Source organism: Cynocephalus volans, chromosome 15, assembly GCF_027409185.1.
Source record: "Cynocephalus volans isolate mCynVol1 chromosome 15, mCynVol1.pri, whole genome shotgun sequence".
Classification (NCBI taxonomy): domain Eukaryota; kingdom Metazoa; phylum Chordata; class Mammalia; order Dermoptera; family Cynocephalidae; genus Cynocephalus; species Cynocephalus volans.
Window position 1 is genome coordinate 27,431,387 of NC_084474.1, and position 20,687 is coordinate 27,452,073.

At 39.4% G+C, this 20,687-nt stretch overlaps 1 pseudogene; it reads right to left on the reverse strand.

Annotated features, from left to right (window-relative positions):
* Positions 1-19,731: 19,731 nt before the first annotated feature.
* On the reverse strand, positions 19,732-20,461 carry LOC134364203 (small ribosomal subunit protein eS6-like; annotated as a pseudogene).
* Between the last annotated feature and the right edge of the window lie 226 nt (positions 20,462-20,687).

Here is a 20,687-nt window from a genome sequence, read left to right on the forward strand (position 1 = left end):
AACTAGTTAGCTAAATATTGGGAATAACTAGATGGTTGCATTCTTTTAATTTTTATTCAAAGTTCTACAGCACTGGGCTCTAAAAACCAGTATCTGTAGATTTCTGCCCTATTATCCTTCAGATGTAGATTTCTTCTTGGCCATATAAGTTGTTGTCTTAGTCTGTTTGTGCTGCTATAACAAAATATCCTATTCTAGGTCCTTTCTAAAGAGCAGACATTTATTTCTTACAGTTCTGGAGGCTGGCAAGTCCAAGATCAAGGTGCCGATAGAGTCAGTGTCTGGGAATGGTTCACTGTCTACTTCCAAGATGGCGCCAGTTACTGCATCCTTCTGAGGGGGTGAAATCTGTGTCCTAACATGGCAGAAGAGCAGAAGGGAAAAAAAGAGACTAACTCTCTCCCTCAAGTGCTTTTTTAAGGGCACTAATTCCATCCATGAGAGTAGAGACCTCATGGTCTAATTACCTCTAAATGACTCCACCTCTTAATACCATCACCTTAGGGTTTGAGTTCCAACTGTGGACAGACACGTGCACTCAAACCACAGGAGATGTATATATAGATAGGTGGAAATATAAACATGTGTGCATACCTGTAAATTGTGGAAAGAAATGATAGAATCAATTCAAACATTTTTTTGGCAATTTATGATTGAATTCAGTCACTAATTGGTTTCTTCAAGGTTAAGTAGTTAGTTGTTTGACAAACATCAACGCTATCTTTCACCTTAACATTAGTGTCGGCATATCCTGGTTACACAAATTCTTATACAACTAAATTTTAGAGAGTATTTTCTGATACCTATTGATGAGAAAGTTCAGATTCCTCTCTTCCTCTCACATCCTTCATCCAATCCATTAGCAAGGCCTGCCAGCCCTATCTTTAAAATACGTTCTGAATCCAACCACTTCTCATCATTTCTACAACTTCCACATTGTCCCAGGCTATTGTCCTCACTTGCTGAACTATAGCAACAGTCTCCTGATGGGTCTCCCTCCTTTCCATCTTGTCTCCTGTAGGATCTCTTCCCTACATAGATGCTAGAGGGATCTTTTCAAAATGTAGCCTGGATCTTGTTGCTTCTCTGCTCCAAAACTTTCAAAACCTTTCCCCAAAAGAGACTTTCCAAAAAAACACAAATGCTTTCAATCAGAACTGAAAGACCCTCCATGACCTGGGTCCTGACTACTACTCTCCCTGCCTCTCACCCCACTCCAGCCACAATGGCCTCTTGCTGTTCCTCACATGGGTCTCTCCCAGGGCTATTGTGCACACTCCCTCCTCTGCCTGGAAGCTCCTTGCCTTAAACAGTCATATGTCTCAGGTCTCTGTTCAATGCTCCCTCCTCAGAGAGACTTTCCCTTATCGTGTTTTCTAATTAGGTCACCTTCTCCTTGTCATTCTCAATGTCATTGATCTTCTTTCTTTTTCTTCATGAAACTTTTCACTACCTGAATTTACATTACACATTCTTCTGTTTATAATTGGTTATCTGTCTCAGCTACTAATATGCAATCTCCATGAGAGAGAATTTTGTCTCATAAATTGGTGTATCCCCAGCACCTAAATTGATCTGGCACATAGTGTGTGCTCACTAAATATATTTCACTGAAAAAAATGACTCAGTGTTGACTAGTACAGGACTTTGGTTCTCTAGATTTGTAACATTCCATCATACAGAACTTGCAAAATTATCATGGAAACATAGGGACATTCTTGGAGGCACAATTATCAGCAAATGATGTCTCCTGGACAACTGACAAAAAAAGTCTAGATAATATTAGGAGGCAGTTGAATTAGATTATCACCAGTTGATCAATTACCTGAGCTGTGATGCTAATTTCTGCTAGGTGACCCAGACATGGGTCCTATAGGCTTGCAGCATGACTGGGGTTAGATGTCCCTTCCATGGAACATGACATGCACACTCACTTTCTATGTCATTAGGGTTAATTTTCTTTTCCACCTTGCTTCACTTCACAAATCATTGAATATTCTGTGTTATGGTAATTTCCTATGTTCTTAAAAGTATTCTCTTCTTATATTATTAAAAAATTTTTAAAAACAAAAGCTGATCATAAAGGCCTAGCCACTTCAGCAAAACATTCCCTTCTGCAAATACTTGTGGTTAGTTCCAAAACATGTATACGTTGAATTCTTTCCATATGTAATATTATGAGGTAGGCACTAAGAAAAAGGCAAAAACACAACAAAGCCCTTACATTTGTATAACACTTTTTCAGAGTTTTCATGGATATTATCTCATTTATCTCATTCACAGTATCTGTTCTCAAGAAGTTTATAGTCTACTTAAAACTTATAAAAAGCCCCCAAAACAAAAAAGACACAAAATAATTATAGACTAATATGGAAGCATGTAGTAAAGGCTTGATTGGAATAAATATTGTGGGAATTGAGGGCTGACAGACTTGGACTGGATTGGACCTTTCAGATAAGGTTCTAGAAAATCAAGGAAAGCTTCAGAACCACACAGGACCACCTCTTCAAGGATGAGGGATGGTACCCCAGGCACAATAAATTCACTCAACTGATGGTGACTCAGCATCAATACGGAAAACATTATCAAAGCTTTTTGAATGTGTAGGCAACTCAAATAACTTCCCAGAGGTAAATGCGCCTTTTAGGTTTACAATGAACAGTATTATTAAAGTCGTCTATATAAGGAAGCTACTCCAGAAAGGGATTCAAACCCACACACAATTAAGCAAGAAGGATGAATCACACTCAAAATGGAGGAAATAACTATGCAAGACTTACATGACTACTGGTGCTTAGTTAAAAAGCTTTTCTCTACTCTCAAAATCCAATAAAACAATACTGTTTAACCTTGTAAGTATCAACTTTAGTGCCAAAGAAAAAAATCATAACATTTATCTTGCTATATAAATTAATTTCAAAAAAAATTTTTTTAATGCAGCTGGAGAGTACAGGAGTTGAACCCTGGACCTTGGTGGTATCAGCACCATAGTCTAACCAACTGAGCTACCCAGCCAGACTGAATACAAAATTGATAAAAGGAGATGTATCAGATAATATGCCTTTGACATAACACATGACCGGTAATTCTTATAACAGCTTTATCAAAGCTGTAACTAATCCCATTCTGAGATGACAAAACTGAAGTTCAAAACTGATACCAAGCCAAGTACTTAAATTCCTACACCTTACAGGCAGCATCGCTACCAGGGTTTGAAGCGTGCTCTGTCTGGCTCTGTTACACCACTGTCACCTGCCATAAAAAAAGTTAGTGAGAAAGCAAGCTAGATAGAAGCAAGAAGTCAGTCCATGACAGTCCACAAAGTGAGCAATACACTTATGCACAGTGATCTGCTAGGTGTGCAAATGGATACTATCACCTTTCAATCTAACGACATCACCTGTAGCAAGTCTTGCTTTTAATTTTTTTCTTAAATGATGACCGGTAAGGGGATCTTAACCCTTAACTTGGTGTTGTCAGCACCACGCTCTCCCAAGTGAGCTAACCGGTCATACCTATTTAGGGATCCAAATCCGTGGCCTTGGTGTTATCAGCACCACACTCTCCCAGGTGAACCATGGGCCGGCCCAAGTCTTGCTTTTAATTTTAACGGCACTCGCAGTGTTTTTAATAATTACTTAATTTGTCTTTTCAGTTCTATTTTTATGCTGATTTTTACATGGAATTTACACATTAGAAAAGGAAGGACTTTGAATCAATCCCAAACAAAACACAAAATGAAGGCAGGAACCACTGGGAAGGGGAAGTCTGGGCTGGCATGCTGTCCCCCTGGGGAGCATGGGCAGCCTCTGCCAGTCAGCATGTTGGGCAGCAGGCAGGGCCAATGTCAGCACAATGGGGCGAGGCAGCTCCCCGGTTCTCTTGAGTTAGGCCTGCATTTTATTTTGAGATCAAATCTGCCCTTATATGAAAATTTCTTTAAAAAAACCAAAACATGGGCCAGCCGTGGCTCACTTGGGAGAGTGCGGTGCTGATAACACCAAGGCCACAGGTTCGGATCCCATATAGGGATGGCCAGTTGGCTCAATGGGTGAGCGTGGTGCTGACAACACCAAGCCAAAAAAAAAAAAAAAAAAAAAAACCAAAACATCACCCAGGGTCCTGAGGCATGGAGTGGGGACCGGACCCTCCTCTCACAACCAGGCTCACCGCCATCACCACTACCAACTAGGTAAGGAGCATGCCAAAGACATCACCTCCATGTGGGTGGCCACCACAGCCACCACAATAACCATGGCTGCTGAGAAAGCAGGTAGACGCCACAACCATGGTGCAGATGGTCCACCAGCCACTGGAGTGCGTTAACATAAGGAGAGTCACCAGCAGAGATAAAGTTTGAATTGTGACAATTCAAAGAAATTCCAATACTTATACAGAACACTACTTTTGCCCCCAATTTTTCTTGTATCTTCGAAGAAAGGTGCCAAGTTTTATTTCTCATATTACTTATTTGTGAGTTCCTGCTCATAGGAGTGGGGTGAGTTCAGTAGACTGCCCGGGTGGTGTTGTGGGAGCAGGGAAAACAGAACCTGCTGATACTCGACAGACAACTCTGGCTAGAGAGAGGCCTCAAATACTGCTCTGGGGAAGCCACAGTTTGAGCTTAAAATCTGGAGCTTGTTCTGGAGGGAAAATTGAGGAGACAGAGTAGGCAGTCAGAAGGATGAAATGGGATACCAGGAATGGATGGGCTGGGGTGATGTGTTCAGATCTAATGGAACCTCACCTCATTTTTCATTTTTTGATTGTAGTAAAATACACATAACATTTACTATCTTAACCATTTTTAGATTGTAGTAAAATACACATAACATTTACTATCTTAACCATTTTTAAGTATATATTTCAGTTCGTTATGAAAATACATTCATAATGTTGTGCAATCATCATTACCACGTATCTCTAGAACTTTTCATTTTGCAAAACTGAAACTTTACACCCATTAAACAACAACTCTCCATTCCCCTGTCCCCACTGGCAACCACTGTTTAATGTTCTGTCTCTATGATTTTGACCACTCTAAGTATTAATGGTGTCTCTCCTATGTGGCACCTTGGTGACTTAAGACCAAGTTCAGGTTCGTAATGTTGGTGCCCATCTATTCTACCCACGTAGCAGTGGTAGTTGTATTAAAGCTTACTATTATTTTTATTACTTTTCATATAAATTATATAGATATATGAGTACTTCAGACATTTTCCAAAATCTTCCCATTATTGTAATATTCTTTCTATATTGTCTTTGGTCTCTCCTACCAATTCTAGAAACCAGTAGAATAAAAGCCTTGGGTCCTAAGATATACTTTATTTTTTACTGTTTTCTCTCATTTATTATTTTAGCTCAGAGTCACAAAAGAACACAGGAAAACCTGACTCAAACACAGTGGTAACGTGACAGTGGGAGCACTTGGGGACTACAAACAACCTTTACATGTGGATTATATTCCTAGGCAACTCACTACAAGTAGAAATAAAGTGTATCAAATATTTTCTCATCGAAACAGTGCTATAATAGAAGGGTAAAGTTCCTGACTTAGGGCCATATGCCAACTTTTACCAAATGCAGGACTTAATAAAACTATAAATGATATATTTTATGTTCCATAGCATAAGCTTTCTAAAGCACACATAAATCAATTAAGTAGTGCTACAAGTAGTCAATAAACATAAAATCCGTTTAATACGATGCAGCCTCTTTGACCACATCTTCCTGTCGAATATTACACTGAGGCAAAACAATTCTAAGGAACACTTATATTAGTTTTACAGATTTCAGGATTATTTCCTTGAGGACATTTTGACAAGCATGTTGAAAGAAAGTCTGGGGCAGTTATTTGATGCCATTTTAGGAAAAGAAAAAAAAAGAAAAGCAAAAAAACCAAACTGAGGAGTGACTACTTGCTGTTCCCTCACTCTCTTACAGGCAGTTTTCCTGTCATAAAACCTAGGGGTTAGAGCTAATCACGGCCTGCTAGTGTGGTTGAGGTTGGGATTCATTTCCTCCAAAGGGGAGAACAACATATGTGCATGTGAGAAATGCCTGTTTAAGTGTTAGAAGTCACAACATGGGTGTAATTGGCAGCGGGCTGTGAGTGTGAACAGCTATGCGTGCACATCACTGTAAGGATCACTTGCCTGATTTTTTTCCTTCTCCAATTTACCACTGAGTGGAAGAAACATTAACTGAGAGACTTGGTTTTTATAATTCCGGTTAATAAATTCAAGGCAAAAATGGGCAGGCTCTGAGAAGGCCTGAGAGCCCTAGACTACACCTTAAAATCATTCCAAATGTCATTACTTTAGACTACTCTTCTATAATAAAAAATCATCAGTTATCCTTCAAGAACCCAGTAAATATCGAGGGAAAGTGGATCTCTAATAATTATTCTCCAAATCTTTTGATGAAATCCTGAATTTTATGTCAAGCCAGCCTTGTGGCAGGACACGGCGAACAGTACAATTTGTTCTAATTCATATTGGGGGGATTGGGAAGAAACTACTCATTTAATTTCATTTTATATCAAAATTGATTTGGCAAAAAGCCGCAAATTAGTTCTGTCATTTTGACAACATGATTTCTATCAAAGGACTAAAAGCTTGGTTAAATGGTGGGAGATTTTATCTCAAATCTTGGGGAAAAGACCCTTGCATTAAAATTATTCAACTAAAAGGCTGGGTGGGTAGCTATGGTTAGAGCGTGGTGCTTATAACACAAAGGTCAGGGGGTTGGATCGCCATACTGGCCAGCCACTAAAAAAAAAAAAATTATTCAAATATTATTTGCAGATATCATTGTTCAAAGTAACTCTCCTATAGCTGTGTCTGTTTTTTGCAGAATGTGCTCTTTGTCAGACACCATTGATCTTAAAAGTTCCAGTTATTCCTTTCCTTGCGGTACAACCAGCTCCACCAAAGCTGTGTTTATCTCAGCGTGTTTTCTAATCCAGTGGAACTAAGGAGGCAAGATGGTCGGGTATGATTTCCCCTTGAAATGGAAACTGCTGTTTTACTTGCATGTTGCCAAGCAGTAGTCTTGTTCTCTAATCACCTAAAACATACCTGAAAGCAAGGTTCTCTTCTAAAAGCTGGTAAACACAATGTCACAAACCAGCCTCTCTGGGATAAACGAACTGGTGTTGTTCGGAAACTGTCCTTCAATAGCTAGAAAAAGGGACACTCAGATTCTGAAAGTGGACAACGTGAGCCACAACCCCTCCTAGGCCCTTTTAAGCACAGAAAAGAGGAAGTGAAGCAGGGATTGGTGACTAGGTTTGCTTCTTTAGCAAATCCAGCTTTCTTTAGGCTGTTTCTTTTTTGCCTTCATAACAGTGAATAAATTCCTTTGAAACAAGAAGGTATTTCTTTCCAGAACGTCTTTATCTCCCTCAGCTGCTATTTTCTGATCCCCAGACACACCCATTGTTTCACTTGACAAGTCTGGAAACAAAATTGTGTAGAAGCTGCAGATTTTTAAAAAATGTGTTGAAAGAAGGAAAACTGGTCTGAATAGAGCTTGAACCCCCTGGAGTGGATGGCCACTGTGGACGGGGCCAGGGGCAAAGACGTGAGCTAAAGCCAGGCTTTAGATAGAATGGACCTCACCCAAATGCAGAGCCTGCTTAAATATCAACACGCCTTAAACAAGAAGATAAGTCGTTTAAGCAAAACAGTGAAACTCATTAAGAGGTGCTTGTAAGACTTAAACTAGAGAACTTATGTCACGTGACTTCCCGGGCCAGGTGGTCCAATATCATCCCCACACAGTTAGCTGCATTACAGACGATGAAATAATAATATCCACCATTTAGTGAGCTCCCATTTTGCACTAGGTACTTTATCGGATCTCATTTGACTTGCATAACAGCTCCATTAATTATTATCATTACCTCCATTTTACAGATTAGCATGTGGCTCTATCCAGGCATGGCATTAGTGACAAAGCTGGGATTAGAACCTAGAACTTTATGCTTTTTCTGCTACACCAAGTGGTTTCCCTCAAAAGAAATAGTCTATGAAACTGCTTTGTAAGCAGTGAAGTTCTGTAATATTTGATAGAGCTTTCCTATTCTGCAAAGTCCGGCCAAAATTAAAAACAGAATGCTCTGTTCTGCAAAGTGCAACCAGCCTGGGGTTAGCTGTCACTCACTGTCCATGTTAGACTCCTACCATGTTATTCATACCTGTGGGAACCTCAATTGTCATTTGTAAAATGGTGATGATCATAGCTACTTAAAAAGTTGTATTGGGAGGGCCAGCCCGTGGCTCATTTAGGAGAGTGCAGTGCTGATAACACCAAGGCCACGGGTTCAGATCCTATATCCGGACGGCCAATTTGCTCACTGGCTGAGCGTGGTGCTGACAACACCAAGTCAAGGATTAGGATCCCCTTACTGGTCATCTTTAAAAAAAAAAAAAAGTTATGGGCTGAGCCCGTGGCGCACTCGGTAGAGTGTGGCACTCGGAGCACAGTGAGTGCACTCACTGGCTGAGTGCCCGTCATGAAAGCGACAAAAAAAAAAAAAAAAAAAAAAGTTGTTTTGAGAAACAAACGAGATAATGTATGCAAAATGCTGCCTGGTACATAGTAGGCAAAGTGGGTACTCAATAAATGTCCCTTCACCCTTTCTCTGTCTTGGTGAATACTATTTCTCATCTGGGTAGTCGCCTAAGCTGAACTTTGAATAATTCACTGAACCATTCAAAAAATATTTTTTGAGCACTTACCTTATGCCTAGCAGTGTTCTAAGAATGAGGCATCTAGAGTAAAAACATTTGAAGATAATTTAAATACTCTTTCCCATCTCCCCAACCTCCCATGCAAATAATCATCAAAGTCCTGTTCATTGTACATCAGTGCGTCGGAAAGTAAGATCCTACCTTTCTGGAACACGTTACATCTGTTCCATCCTATCCTTTCCTACTGCTCCATCCCAAATGTGGAAATGCTTTGTCTTTCATCCTTCCTAGGCCAGTGGTTCTGAAACTTCAGTAGGTATCAGAATCATCTGGAGGGCTTGTTAAAACTCAGATTGCTGCCCGTCCCCACCTCCCCCCACCCAAGTTCCCAGGTGACATTAATGCTGCTGGTCCAGGGACTATAATTTTTTTAAAAATTATTTTCTTTCTTTTTGTGTGTGTGTGTGTGTTTTATTTTATTTTTTATTTTTTATTTTTTATAAAAATTATTTTCTCATAGCAGCCTTAGCTTTACAGAAAAACTGAGCAGGAAGTACAGATAGCTCCCAAACCCTTCCCCACCCACATACAAAATTTCTCCAGTTATTGACAAGTTACATTAGTGTGGCACATTTGTTACAATTATGAATCGATCTTGATCTATTATTATTAACTTAATTTTATATTAGGCTTTAGAGTCTACACTTTAAAAACCACTGGTCTATCCTGTTACTTAGCTCACTTATTGCTCTCTCCACCAGTAACCTCACCATCTTCTAACCCAGGGATCAACAAACTCTGACCCTTTGGGCCAAATCCAACTCACAGGTTGTTTTTGTAAATAAAGTTTTATTGGAACACAACAATGCCCATTTGCTTACACATTGTCTACGGCTGCTTTTGTGCTACGAGGCAGATATAAGTAGTTGTGACAGAGACCACAGGACCCACAAAGCCTAAAATATTTATAATCTGGCCCTTTACAGAAAAAAAATGTGCTGATCTCATCCTTACCGTGCTCCAAACTCTTGTCTCTATCCACAACGACCTTCTCCCTTTTCTTCAGGATGATCAACCACACCACATGGGAGTTTAATTCTTTTTTGTCTTTTTGTGACCGGTAAGGGGATCGCAACCCTTGGTGTGGTGTCGTCCGCACCGCGCTCAGCCAGTGAGTGCACCACCCATTCCTATATAGGATCCGAACCCGTGGCAGGAGCGTCGCTGCGCTCCCAAGCGCTGCACTCTCCCGAGTGCGCCACGGGGCCGACCCTGGGAGTTTAATTCTTGAGAATTACTCTGCTCACTCTGGCACGAAGGGGCAAAGAGGACGACACTGCCTGCCCGTTCTACTAAGTGAGCCTCTGTCTGAATGATCACGTGAAGGGAGGCTTGACTTTACGGTTCGCTCAGTCTGCTCGGATCCCCTGCGCCCCTCGTCTTAGTGTGAGGACCTCACCACAGAGGGAGTAAGCCCAGTGTTTAAAGATAACAGTTCTTCATGCCACAGAGCCAATAAACACAAGCCAACTTCTTCAGCTGGTGCTCACAGAAGCAGCAACAACCTGTCTCGAAGCTAGAAGAACACCTGGCTGTGTTGGGCGTCCGACGTACTGGATGTCTACGTACTGTACCTAGATACCGTACCTCACGGGCGATTCAAGCGTCCACCTCAAACATCGACATTTAGAACCCAAGCCCTAAATACGATCTGATTCATTCTTTAAGCCCCAGCACAAATGTCAGCACAAATGTCATTTCTTCTCATTTCCTCTGACGTGGAGTTAGCCTTCCTTTGTGCTCGCCTATAGACCTTTGTTCCCTTAGTAACTTGTACGTATTTGTATTATAACATTGACGTGTAATTATTTATTTAATTTTCAGTCTCTCTCCACTAAGGCAATGAGCCCTTCAAGGACAAAGGCATATTTTAGCTATCCTTTGGCTGTGGCTGTCCCAGTACCTACCCTAGGTATAAACATTCTACAAGTGTCTACCTATGAAACAGAAGTCCCACCTTCCCCTTTAGACCACTTGCTCTTCTCTGAAATGATCCATGAATTCCCATTGAACTTTCAGTGAATTCCCATGGTTTAGCATTTCAATGCATTTTAATTCTTCCAGTATTCATTTTCTTTTTCCAACTAGATTTAAGCTTGCTCAGGTCAGAATCTATATGCCTACCCCATCATGAGAACAAAATATTTTTTAATAGATTGATTGCTACTTTGAGCATGCTATGTTAAAAATAGAGAGAAACTAATCAAATTAGTTTTACTGGGTCAGAGGTTTGTTTATGCCTGCTTGTCTAAGTTATAAAGACCCTAAATATGGCTGCATTTTGAAAAGGAACTATCTCTCCTTATCTCAACAGAGCCCACGGTTGGAAATGCGCCACACCTACCTTGATTTGTTGTCTGGAGTTGCCCAACTTGCGTCCTTTGCCTGGAACACTCTCCCTCACTGGCTGGCTTCTGCTCACCAGCGGCGCCCAGGGCTGCTTCTTACCCCTTCATCAAAAGTCACTCTCTCTTCCATTATCTAGTTTATTTTTTCTTCAAAGCATTTGTTAAGAATGTAAGTCAGAAGTTCTAAATACGTATTTGCCCAATGACTGTAAAGGTGCTACAGGTATCCAGTAAAGATGGAAAGGGGTTTAGCTGATTCGACCCTGTATTCAATTTTTCTATCTAAGGCAAAAAACATTAAGAAGGACATGGTAGAAAATTGGTTACTTAAAAGAAAGGCTAGCATGTAAGACAGTGATTATCTTGGAGCATTCAAAAGTCATTTGGGTCTCATTTACCAGGGGTTTTCTGCAGACCTCAGTTTCTTAGAATTCTAATCAATATTCCTTTTAAAAATAATCATAATTTATCACAGACTTTTGAAACTTTATTCTTTATAACTCTAAGAAGCTTTAGAGAACGTTTTATGTTCCTTTCTCCTACATTTGTGAAAGTGAAATTGAAAGTTCAACCAATAAAATTGTGCTAAAAAGTTTGAGACAAAGAAAAAGGAAGGTCCCTATCCCGATTCTAACTGTGAGATGGCTGGGAATGTGGGTGGGTGGATCTGTGTTTGTTGGGGTGTTAGTCCGTTTTCTGTTGCTTATAACAGAATACCTGAGACTGGGGAATGTATAAAGAAAAGAGGCTTATTTCTTACAGTTTTGGAGGCTGGGATGTCCAAGGTCCAAGAGGCACACTGGTGAGGGCCTTCTTTTTGGCAATGACTTTGTACAGAGTCCTGTGGTGACTGAAGTATCACATGGCAAGAAAGGGGAAGAGCACACTACCAGGCTCACTTGCTCTCCTTAGAAAGCCGCTCCCATGATAACCCCCCAAAACATTAACCATTAATCTATGAATGGATTAATTCATTCATGAGGGCAGAGTCCTCACGATCCAATCACCTCTTAAGGGCCCCTCCTTGCAAATACCAGAGTCAGAGTTTTCACCTTCTTAACAACTGTTATTGGGAATCAAGCTTCAATGAGTTTTGGGGGGACATTTGATCTACTGCTGTTGGTTAGTTCTGGGCCTGGACACTCAGGGTTAAGTCCAGTTAGAGACGTCTGGGAACCCAGACTTTTGGCTAAAAACTTATGGAGAGTGGGGAGGAGGGAGTTAAGGACAGAAGTGGTGACGTGGATTTCTCTCCCTTGGTTCCTCTTTCTCCAACCCTTGCTTGGTTTACATAGACTTTTGTTGCACATCCCTTAATCTCTTCCACATTGTCATTCTCTCTTTCACCCTTATGCCACCAAGATTTAGAACTAAAATTAGAGTTTAAAAAATTATTGGCTATAATTATTATTATTTAAAAGAGATTTTGGGGGGCAGCTGGCAGGTATGGGGACCCAAACCCTTGATCTTGGTGTTACCCACACCGCGTTCTAACCAACTGAGCTAATTGGTCAGGCCTATCATTATTATTATTTTTTTTTTTTGTCTTTTTCGTGACCGGCACTCAGCCAGTGAGTGCACTGGCCATTCCCATATAGGATCCGAACCCGCGGCGGGAGCGTCGCTGTACTCCCAGCGCCGCACTCTCCCGAGTGCGCCACAGGCTTGGCCCCTATCATTATTTTTTTTTAAAAAAACACTTTATATTTTCTGATATGGCTTTTCATTTATTCCTCTAATATAATATTCTGTTATGCAGATTGACTTTATGTTTATCTCCTTTGCTTGCTATTTTCATTTTTTCTTATTTTGGCAGCTGGCTTGTATGGGGATCCAAACCCTTGACTGTGGTGTTATCAGCATCATGCTGGTGAGCTATCCAGCCAGCTCTGCTTACTATTTTTATTTTTATTTTTTTTTCCTTTTTTTTTTTTTTTTGTCGTTTTTTCGTGACCGGCACTCAGCCAGTGAGTGCACCAGTCAGTCCTACATAGGATCCGAACCCGCGGCGGGAGCGTCGCCACGCTGCCAGCGCAGCACTCTACCAAGTGTGCCATGGGCTCGGCCCTGCTTACTATTTTTAAATGGTCATTGAATGAATCAATAGCCTGCAAAATGTGTATTTCTTTGGCCGAGAAACTTTGCTTCCAGGAATTTGAATTAAGGAAATAATTAAACTGGTATATAAAGACATTCATGTAGGCTGTTAATTCTAGACCTGTTCATAATATTTAAAAACTTGTACACAATTTAAATGTCCAACAATAACATTCATTAAATAAGTGTAGGTACATTCATACAATTAAATGTTGTGCAGCCATTAAAATTAATGCTGCAGAAAAATACTTATTCCTATATAAGATATTTATGCCATATAGCACAGTAATAAAAGTAGTTTAACAAATGGTGTGTATTATATGATCGCTGTTTTACATGAATATATACACACACATATATACAAAGAAACACACTAGAAGAAAATACAATAGCAGTTCAATAAATTGCACAGTGGTTGCTTCTGGTGATGCAATTATGAGTAATTTTTCTTTTTTGTTCACATATAATTTCTAACTTTTCTGTAATTAGAAAAACTATTCCTTCTATAATAAAAATAGTTAAATATAACCAACAAAAATTGGTGCTTATTTTAGGTGACAGTCAATTAATTTGTATGGAAAGATGGTATCCATTTTTTTTTCTATTTAAATTTTATAACCCTGTTCTCTACTCTCTTTCCAGCTTTTTCCTCCCTTGCCCCTTCTCAATTAAAGAAGTTCTCATGTACTGGGGATACCACTGGTGAGAAATTTGTTGAGGCCTCTGGAGCCCAAAAGTGCCTTCAAGTAAAAAGCAGATAAAATGAAAAATTCACTACTCAAGGGATCTGTCCTCTGATGGAAATGTTAAACTGCTTAGACTACTAGGATTTTCTTTCCATCTTTTTAATTTTAATGGTTTCTAACTCTAAACTGTGAGGGGTAGATTTCTAGTTCAATGTGCCCTCCTTACCTGGACAGGCAGTGACTGTAAGAGTGGACATTTTTAAGGCTGTAAACATATAAGCATAGGAAACTGGAAATTGAAACAGTTTTCCAAAGCCTCACACTACTTTCCCCTGACCTAGTCGGGCTTTGCAGACACACACTACCTTGTCCTGAATTATCTTCATAATTCTTCAGTAGCCCTGGCTTCCTCCTCCTGCCTTCGTCAATAGCATAGCTAGGGTCCTGGCTTGGATACTGGTATAGGTTCTTGGTCGGCCACTGCAAGAGAGAAGCCATCTCTCAGGAGACACATGGACTTCTAATATTTTCAAATATTGCAACCCAAAACATGAAGTTAAAGGAGCTGAGAAATGGATCAGGGCCAGACAATGGCATGTGCTCTTTTTACCTCCTATATTTTGTCCAGATGACCTAGGGAACCACTCAACGTCTGTGCATTGGTTTCCAATTGACAAAATGGACCACGTGATATTGTAGGCAGGGGAACTGCTTAATGGCAAAGAAACGAATGCCACAAACATGGTATTCTCAACAGAGCTAATAATGATGGGGGAGCCCAGAATTCTTTCCTAGATTTTATCTCTGATTTGTTGTGTGTCCCTGAGCACTTAGGCTATTTCTGTGGCCTCAGCTTTCTCATGCATAGACAGGTAATAATACCCTGTTCTCTCCACTTTCATTATTTGGGCATTGTGAGGATAAAAGAGCTAGTTAATGAGATTTAGAATAGGAAGAAACTGTTTTTGAAGCCTTTAAAGTACACTGAGATTTTCAGATCCTGATTAAAGAGAAGGTATTGTTACCAGAAAAATCTGTACAGTTCATATTGTGTACATATTGTTACCTTCAGTGCTGTATTTATTTGACAATTTCTTTTTCCTTTCTGCAGAAATGTGGAGGAAAAATGGAGGCAAAGTGAAATAATAAGAAAAGGCTTGCCTTGAAAATAAATGTGTTGCCCGTCACGTTAAGCCTCAGACACGTATTCTGAATGCAGCTAAAGTTTACAGTCCCCTCCGATAGATGTGGAAGGGTGCATTTAATAGAGTGACTAAATGTCCACACTGGCAAGTGTGTTTCTCACGGGGAGCAATAGTGTGATTTTATCTCAGGAAAGGGATGAGAACACGCTTCTTGAACACATACAATACTGAAGACATTTCCTGGAAAACCACTGGCCTTTGCCTTGGACAGTTGGGTCACACAGAAATGTTTGTGGTTCAGATTTATAAGCAATTTAGGAACTAAAGCCAAGGTACTACTTTTGCTCAGTACAACCAGGTGTCACATCTAAAATGGTAGGTATGTTCCTACTTGTACATCAGGGAAAAGTTCCCCAAGTTTTGTAGGATTCCTCTTCTACCTCCCTAACCAGCCTACAAATTGAAACAATGAACTACCTTCTGATGAAAACAAATTTATTTAGTTGATTCAGATTTTTAATGAGACTGCTACTCCTCTGTGTGCCTTTCCTTTCTCTTGCTCTAAAAATACATCTAGAAAGGGGAAAAAAGGCCAACAAATGTTAATATATTTTCTACTAAATTTTATGTTGCAAACTTTTAGCTTAGAGTATGGACTCCGAGAAAAAGTCTTCTTTTCTAAATAATATCAAACTCTGTGTTCATTCTGGAAGGACAAACAAAACTAATAACACTGATTATCTGCTTTGGAGTAATGAGAAATAGGAGAGAGACTTCACTTTTTCTCGGCTTTCGGTGTTTGCACCATGTGAATTACCCACCCTCAAATTAAAATACTAATAAAAAAATGTGTTTACCTCTAGGAAAAGAAACTGACAGTGAAGAATGAGGAGCTGGAGATTTTTTTATAATGAAACTATTCTGATGCATTTGCATTTTTTGCAATATGTATGCGTAACTAAATTTGCATTCATAATTAAAAAGAACAAACAACAGGGATAAACAAAAACCAAAACCTCCATATTTACTGCTCCCCAAGTAAGACTGGATGAGCCTCATACTATTTCCCAACTTATATTTACTTGTATATCTTTTCCACATCCCAAAGAGCTACCCCATGGTCATGGGATGAAGGGAAAGATCAAAGCCCATTCTAAAGTCCAATCCAAGTGGTGATTATGCAGTTTTCTCTGTACAGACATAATAGGGTTACGCATTCATTGTGAAAAAGCTGCAGACAGATTACACCAGTTAACGGAACACCCTACACAGAAACTGTATAACCACTTTAACACTTAATTCAGATGTTGTTATATGTGACAAAGTATTTGAAAGATCAACCAAACAAACTGTTCCTAGGAAATGTTTCCAGTAGAATACTTCTTGAATAATGTAGCTTTTCTAAGGTCAGTGGGAATTGAATTAAGACAATGAAACAGAGTCAAGATGAGCATCTAAATTTTTAGCTGAATACTTTTATAGAAGCCTCCAGATACTATAATACTTCTCAATCCCCCCCATTTTTTTTTTGCATAGAAAAAAACCTGAAATATTGTCTTTTTTACATGACATAGAGAATCTATATGGGGGTATTACAAATGTGACAAGATTCCAAATCTGACAGCATGTGTCTTATAACCAATTATCCATTCGTTCATTCATCATTTATCTTACTATACGTGACTATGCTTGAGGCTCTGTATGATATGCTCTGAAGACAGAGAAATGAATAGGAACCAGTTGTAGCAGGGGAGGCTGATGTTTACCTCAGAGATCAAGGGTGGTGTGATAAGGGTGTTGTACCATAAAGTCCACTCTATTGTTAGGGAGGCAAGCAACGTCTCTCGAGGAGGGTGGCCATGGACCTTCAAAAGAGCAATGCATAGATGGTGCTAAGAACAATGCCTGACACACAATACAAGATGAATAAGTAGTAGCTATTATAAAGAATGCAGTAGACTTGTGCCTATGGTATTTTGGGAACATCTTGGAAGAATATGCAACTCAGCCTGGAAGTGGGAAAGAGAGAGAGAAAGAGGGAGAAAGTCAAGAAATACTAAGATGTACTTTACGAGCTAGTTGATAATTTTTAGAACTGCATTAAGCTTATAAACAACAAATTAAGGACTTTTAATCAAAGGAAGGCTGGATTTTCTCTGTAGCTTGAGTTAAAGCAGGGATACTTCACTCACTATGCTAGAAACAAAAGAGGCCACACTGTCTTGTCTTTGGCACCTGGGGATGTTTTGGACTGGGTGATTCCTTGTTGTGGAGGGTTGTGCTGTGCATCGTAGGATGTTTAGCATCATTCCTGGTCTCTACCCACTAGGTGTCAGAAACTGCCCCTGGTTGTAGAAACCAAAAAAGTGTCCAGACACGGCCAAATGTCCCCTGGGGGTCAAAATCACCTCCAATTAAGAACCACTGCCTTAGACCAAAATCATTTCATTAAGTATTTATAATGTTTAGTTAGCTTTTAAGCTGCCAATGAAAAATTAAGGTTGATGGAGAACCAACTTAAATATTTTCTTCTTATTTCTATTGCTGCTAAATATATCATGATGAAAACTATCAAATTAACATGTCTGGAGATTGGTTTATTCTCATTTTCTACTTGCCATTCATAACAGGGTCTGAGACATAATCCAGGAAAGTGGCTCAAATTTGACATGGGCAGCACTTGCTCTGGGAAGTGAGAGCTTATCCTAGTTTCTAAATACATTCATGAGTTAAGCCTTCTTTGCAGAAACTGTAGAAAAAAGGTTTTTAGATCATCGAGGCTGCCATGACTTCAGACTCAACGTTATCTGTTGTCTATTGATTCTAGTTCCGTGGTGCCTCACCCTGGCCTGTTGACAGAAGGTCCTGGAGTATGACCTATGACCCTTCCTTTTATCTTCTTCTGCCCTTGATGGAAAACTGCAAAGATGAAGGTGCCCCAGTGTCTGCTGGGAGATTTTCTGTTTACCTGCTGAGATAATTTCATCCTGCATGTTAACAGTACTTCTAACTGCTTAGACAAACATTTGTAGTAAACCATGGTTAACTTACTATGTAACAAAATGAAATCTTTTTGTCTTTTTTTTTTTTTAAAGATGACCACTAAGGGGATCTTAACCCTTGACTTGGTGTTGTCAGCACCACACTCTCCCAAGTGAGCTAACTGACCATCCCTATATAGGGATCCAAACCTGTGGCCTTGGTGTTATCAGCACCACACTCTCCCAAGTGAGCCATGGGCCAGCCCTTTTGTCCTTTTTTTAAGAATAAAAAAGTTATCAGAGGAGACATGTTTATATATTTTAAAGAAACTTTCAATGTAACAGCTTGGTAAAGGATAATTAATCAAGACATCCTTAATCAGGTTGATACTGCTACCATTATATAGAAGATCAAAGTGTTTTTTCTCTTTAGATGGTTTATACCATTTTTACTTCCAAGATGATATTGAGAGTTTTTCTTTTTAAAAAAAAAACCTATATATGCATATACAAGCATGTACATGTAGGAATGGCCTTCTCTCTTTTTTTAAATAAACCCAAGTTAGAGCATATCCTTCACATTGTTCTACAGATTGCATTGCTTTACTTATCAATGTATTGCGGAGACAATTCGATATCAATTCATAATGATGGAATTCAGTCTTTTAAACAGTTGTATAGTATTCCATTGCATAAATATACCATGATTTATTTAACTGGCTCCTTACTGATAGACATGAAGTTGTTTCCAATATTTTTAGTAAGAATATCCTTATTTATACGATCTTTGTAAATCTTAACATAAATGCTGTGTCAAAGGACATTTACATTTAAACTTTTTTAACATTAACAGATTGTCCCCCATAGAGCCTGTATTAATTTATTTTCTTACACTACATGAGAGTGATTGTTTCCCTACATCTCTGCTATCATAATATATCATAAACTTTCTGATGGGTTAAAAATAACTTGTTTTTAAAATTTGCATTTCTTTAATTAGAAGTGAAAATGAGCCTATTTTCCTGCACTAACACAAACATGTATCTTCTCTGCAAACAACTGTTTTTTCATGTCTTGCCAGGTTTTTTTTTTTCTTTCCTCGCTCTTTTTCCTCCCTTTTTTTCATCCTTCCCCTCATCTTCCTTTTCCCTCCATTCTTCCTTCTTCGGTTATTTCTGTCTCTGTCTCTGTTTTTTTCCTTTCTACAGACTCTTGAAAATTAGCCCTTTTTCTATCATAACTGCTGCAAGTATTTTTTCTGAGTTTCTCTTTGCTTTTCAATTTCATTTATGGTAACTTTTCATGCAGAAATGTTTAATTTATGTAGTCAAATGTATTCTTTTTTCTTTATGACTTTTGTTCCATACTTAGGAAGGCCTCCCTTACTTAGAGATTATAAAGAACAAAATTCTTCCATGTTTTCTTCTAGTACTTCTATGATTTTGCTTTTCATCTATAAATCTTTTTTTTTTTTTTTGTCTTTTTGTGACCGGCGTACCGGGCTCAGCCAGTGAGCGCACCGGCCATCCTTATATAGGATCCGAACCCGCAGCGGGAGCACCGCTGCACTCCCAGCGCCGCACTCTCCCGAGTGCGCTGCAGGGTCGGCCCATCTATAAATCTTTGAGTTAACTAGATATTACTTTTGTTTTTTGGTTTTGTTCTTTTTTTTTTTTTTTTGAGGTCTGATCTTATTAATTTGTTACCCTTCAAAAATCTTATTTTTTACTGGACTCAGAAGTAGAAGCTCTCAGAGAGCACAGCCTAACTCTCTTGGCAATCTGCTCCTGGTGTTTTTCTTTGGCCTCCTTCATTTGCCAGGCCAAAAGTTTAGCATATTCTGCAGCCTCTTTCTTATTTTTTTAATGCACTGTTTCTTCAGCATTTGTGTTGCAGGACACATGCAGCAACAAGATGCTGAATCTTCGGTGTTTTGGTCCTAGGTTTCTTACTTTCTTTGTTTAAGGACTTTCTTATGACATATTGGCAGCCATCATCTTCTTTAGAGAGACTGAAAAGTTTGCAGGTTCTGCTAGCTCTTTTGAGCCCCAAGCGACAAGGAACCATGGTATTAGTCAATCCAAGAGTATCCTTCTCTCCTTTTGTTTTACAATACCAAATTGAGAATGCTCAGATTGGCATCCACAGTGCAACCCCAAACTAATTTGTGCTTCCTTTCTCCAGTTCTCCTTGGTCTATAATAGGAATGCCCCTTACTCAGCAGCAGGTAGACACAGACATGGGTCAAGACACCCTGCTTCATGAGGAAACCCCGTTTGTCATTCCTACCACTGATTCCAACCATATAACCCATCCATTCTTCACCCAGAGTGTCAGCAGAAACCTCTGTGGCCATACACTTCTCATAAAAAGGACGAAGTGTGTGTTCATTGTCCACTTCAATGAGTTTCTGGCAGGAGGGGCTGGGAAGGAGATGTTCATCTTCATCTTGAAGCAGCTGATTGCCTCCTAGGTGCCACGAGAAAGAGGACCCTGGGTTTTACTTTTCAATAAGAGTGAGGTAGGAATCCAACTTTGCTTATTTTCCCCATATGGCTTAGCCAAGTGTCCCTACACCATTTATTTCCCCTCTAAATTGGAACTATCACCTTTAACTTATACTAACTATCCATAATTAGGTCTTTTTTTTTTTTTTTTTTTTTTTAAAAGATGA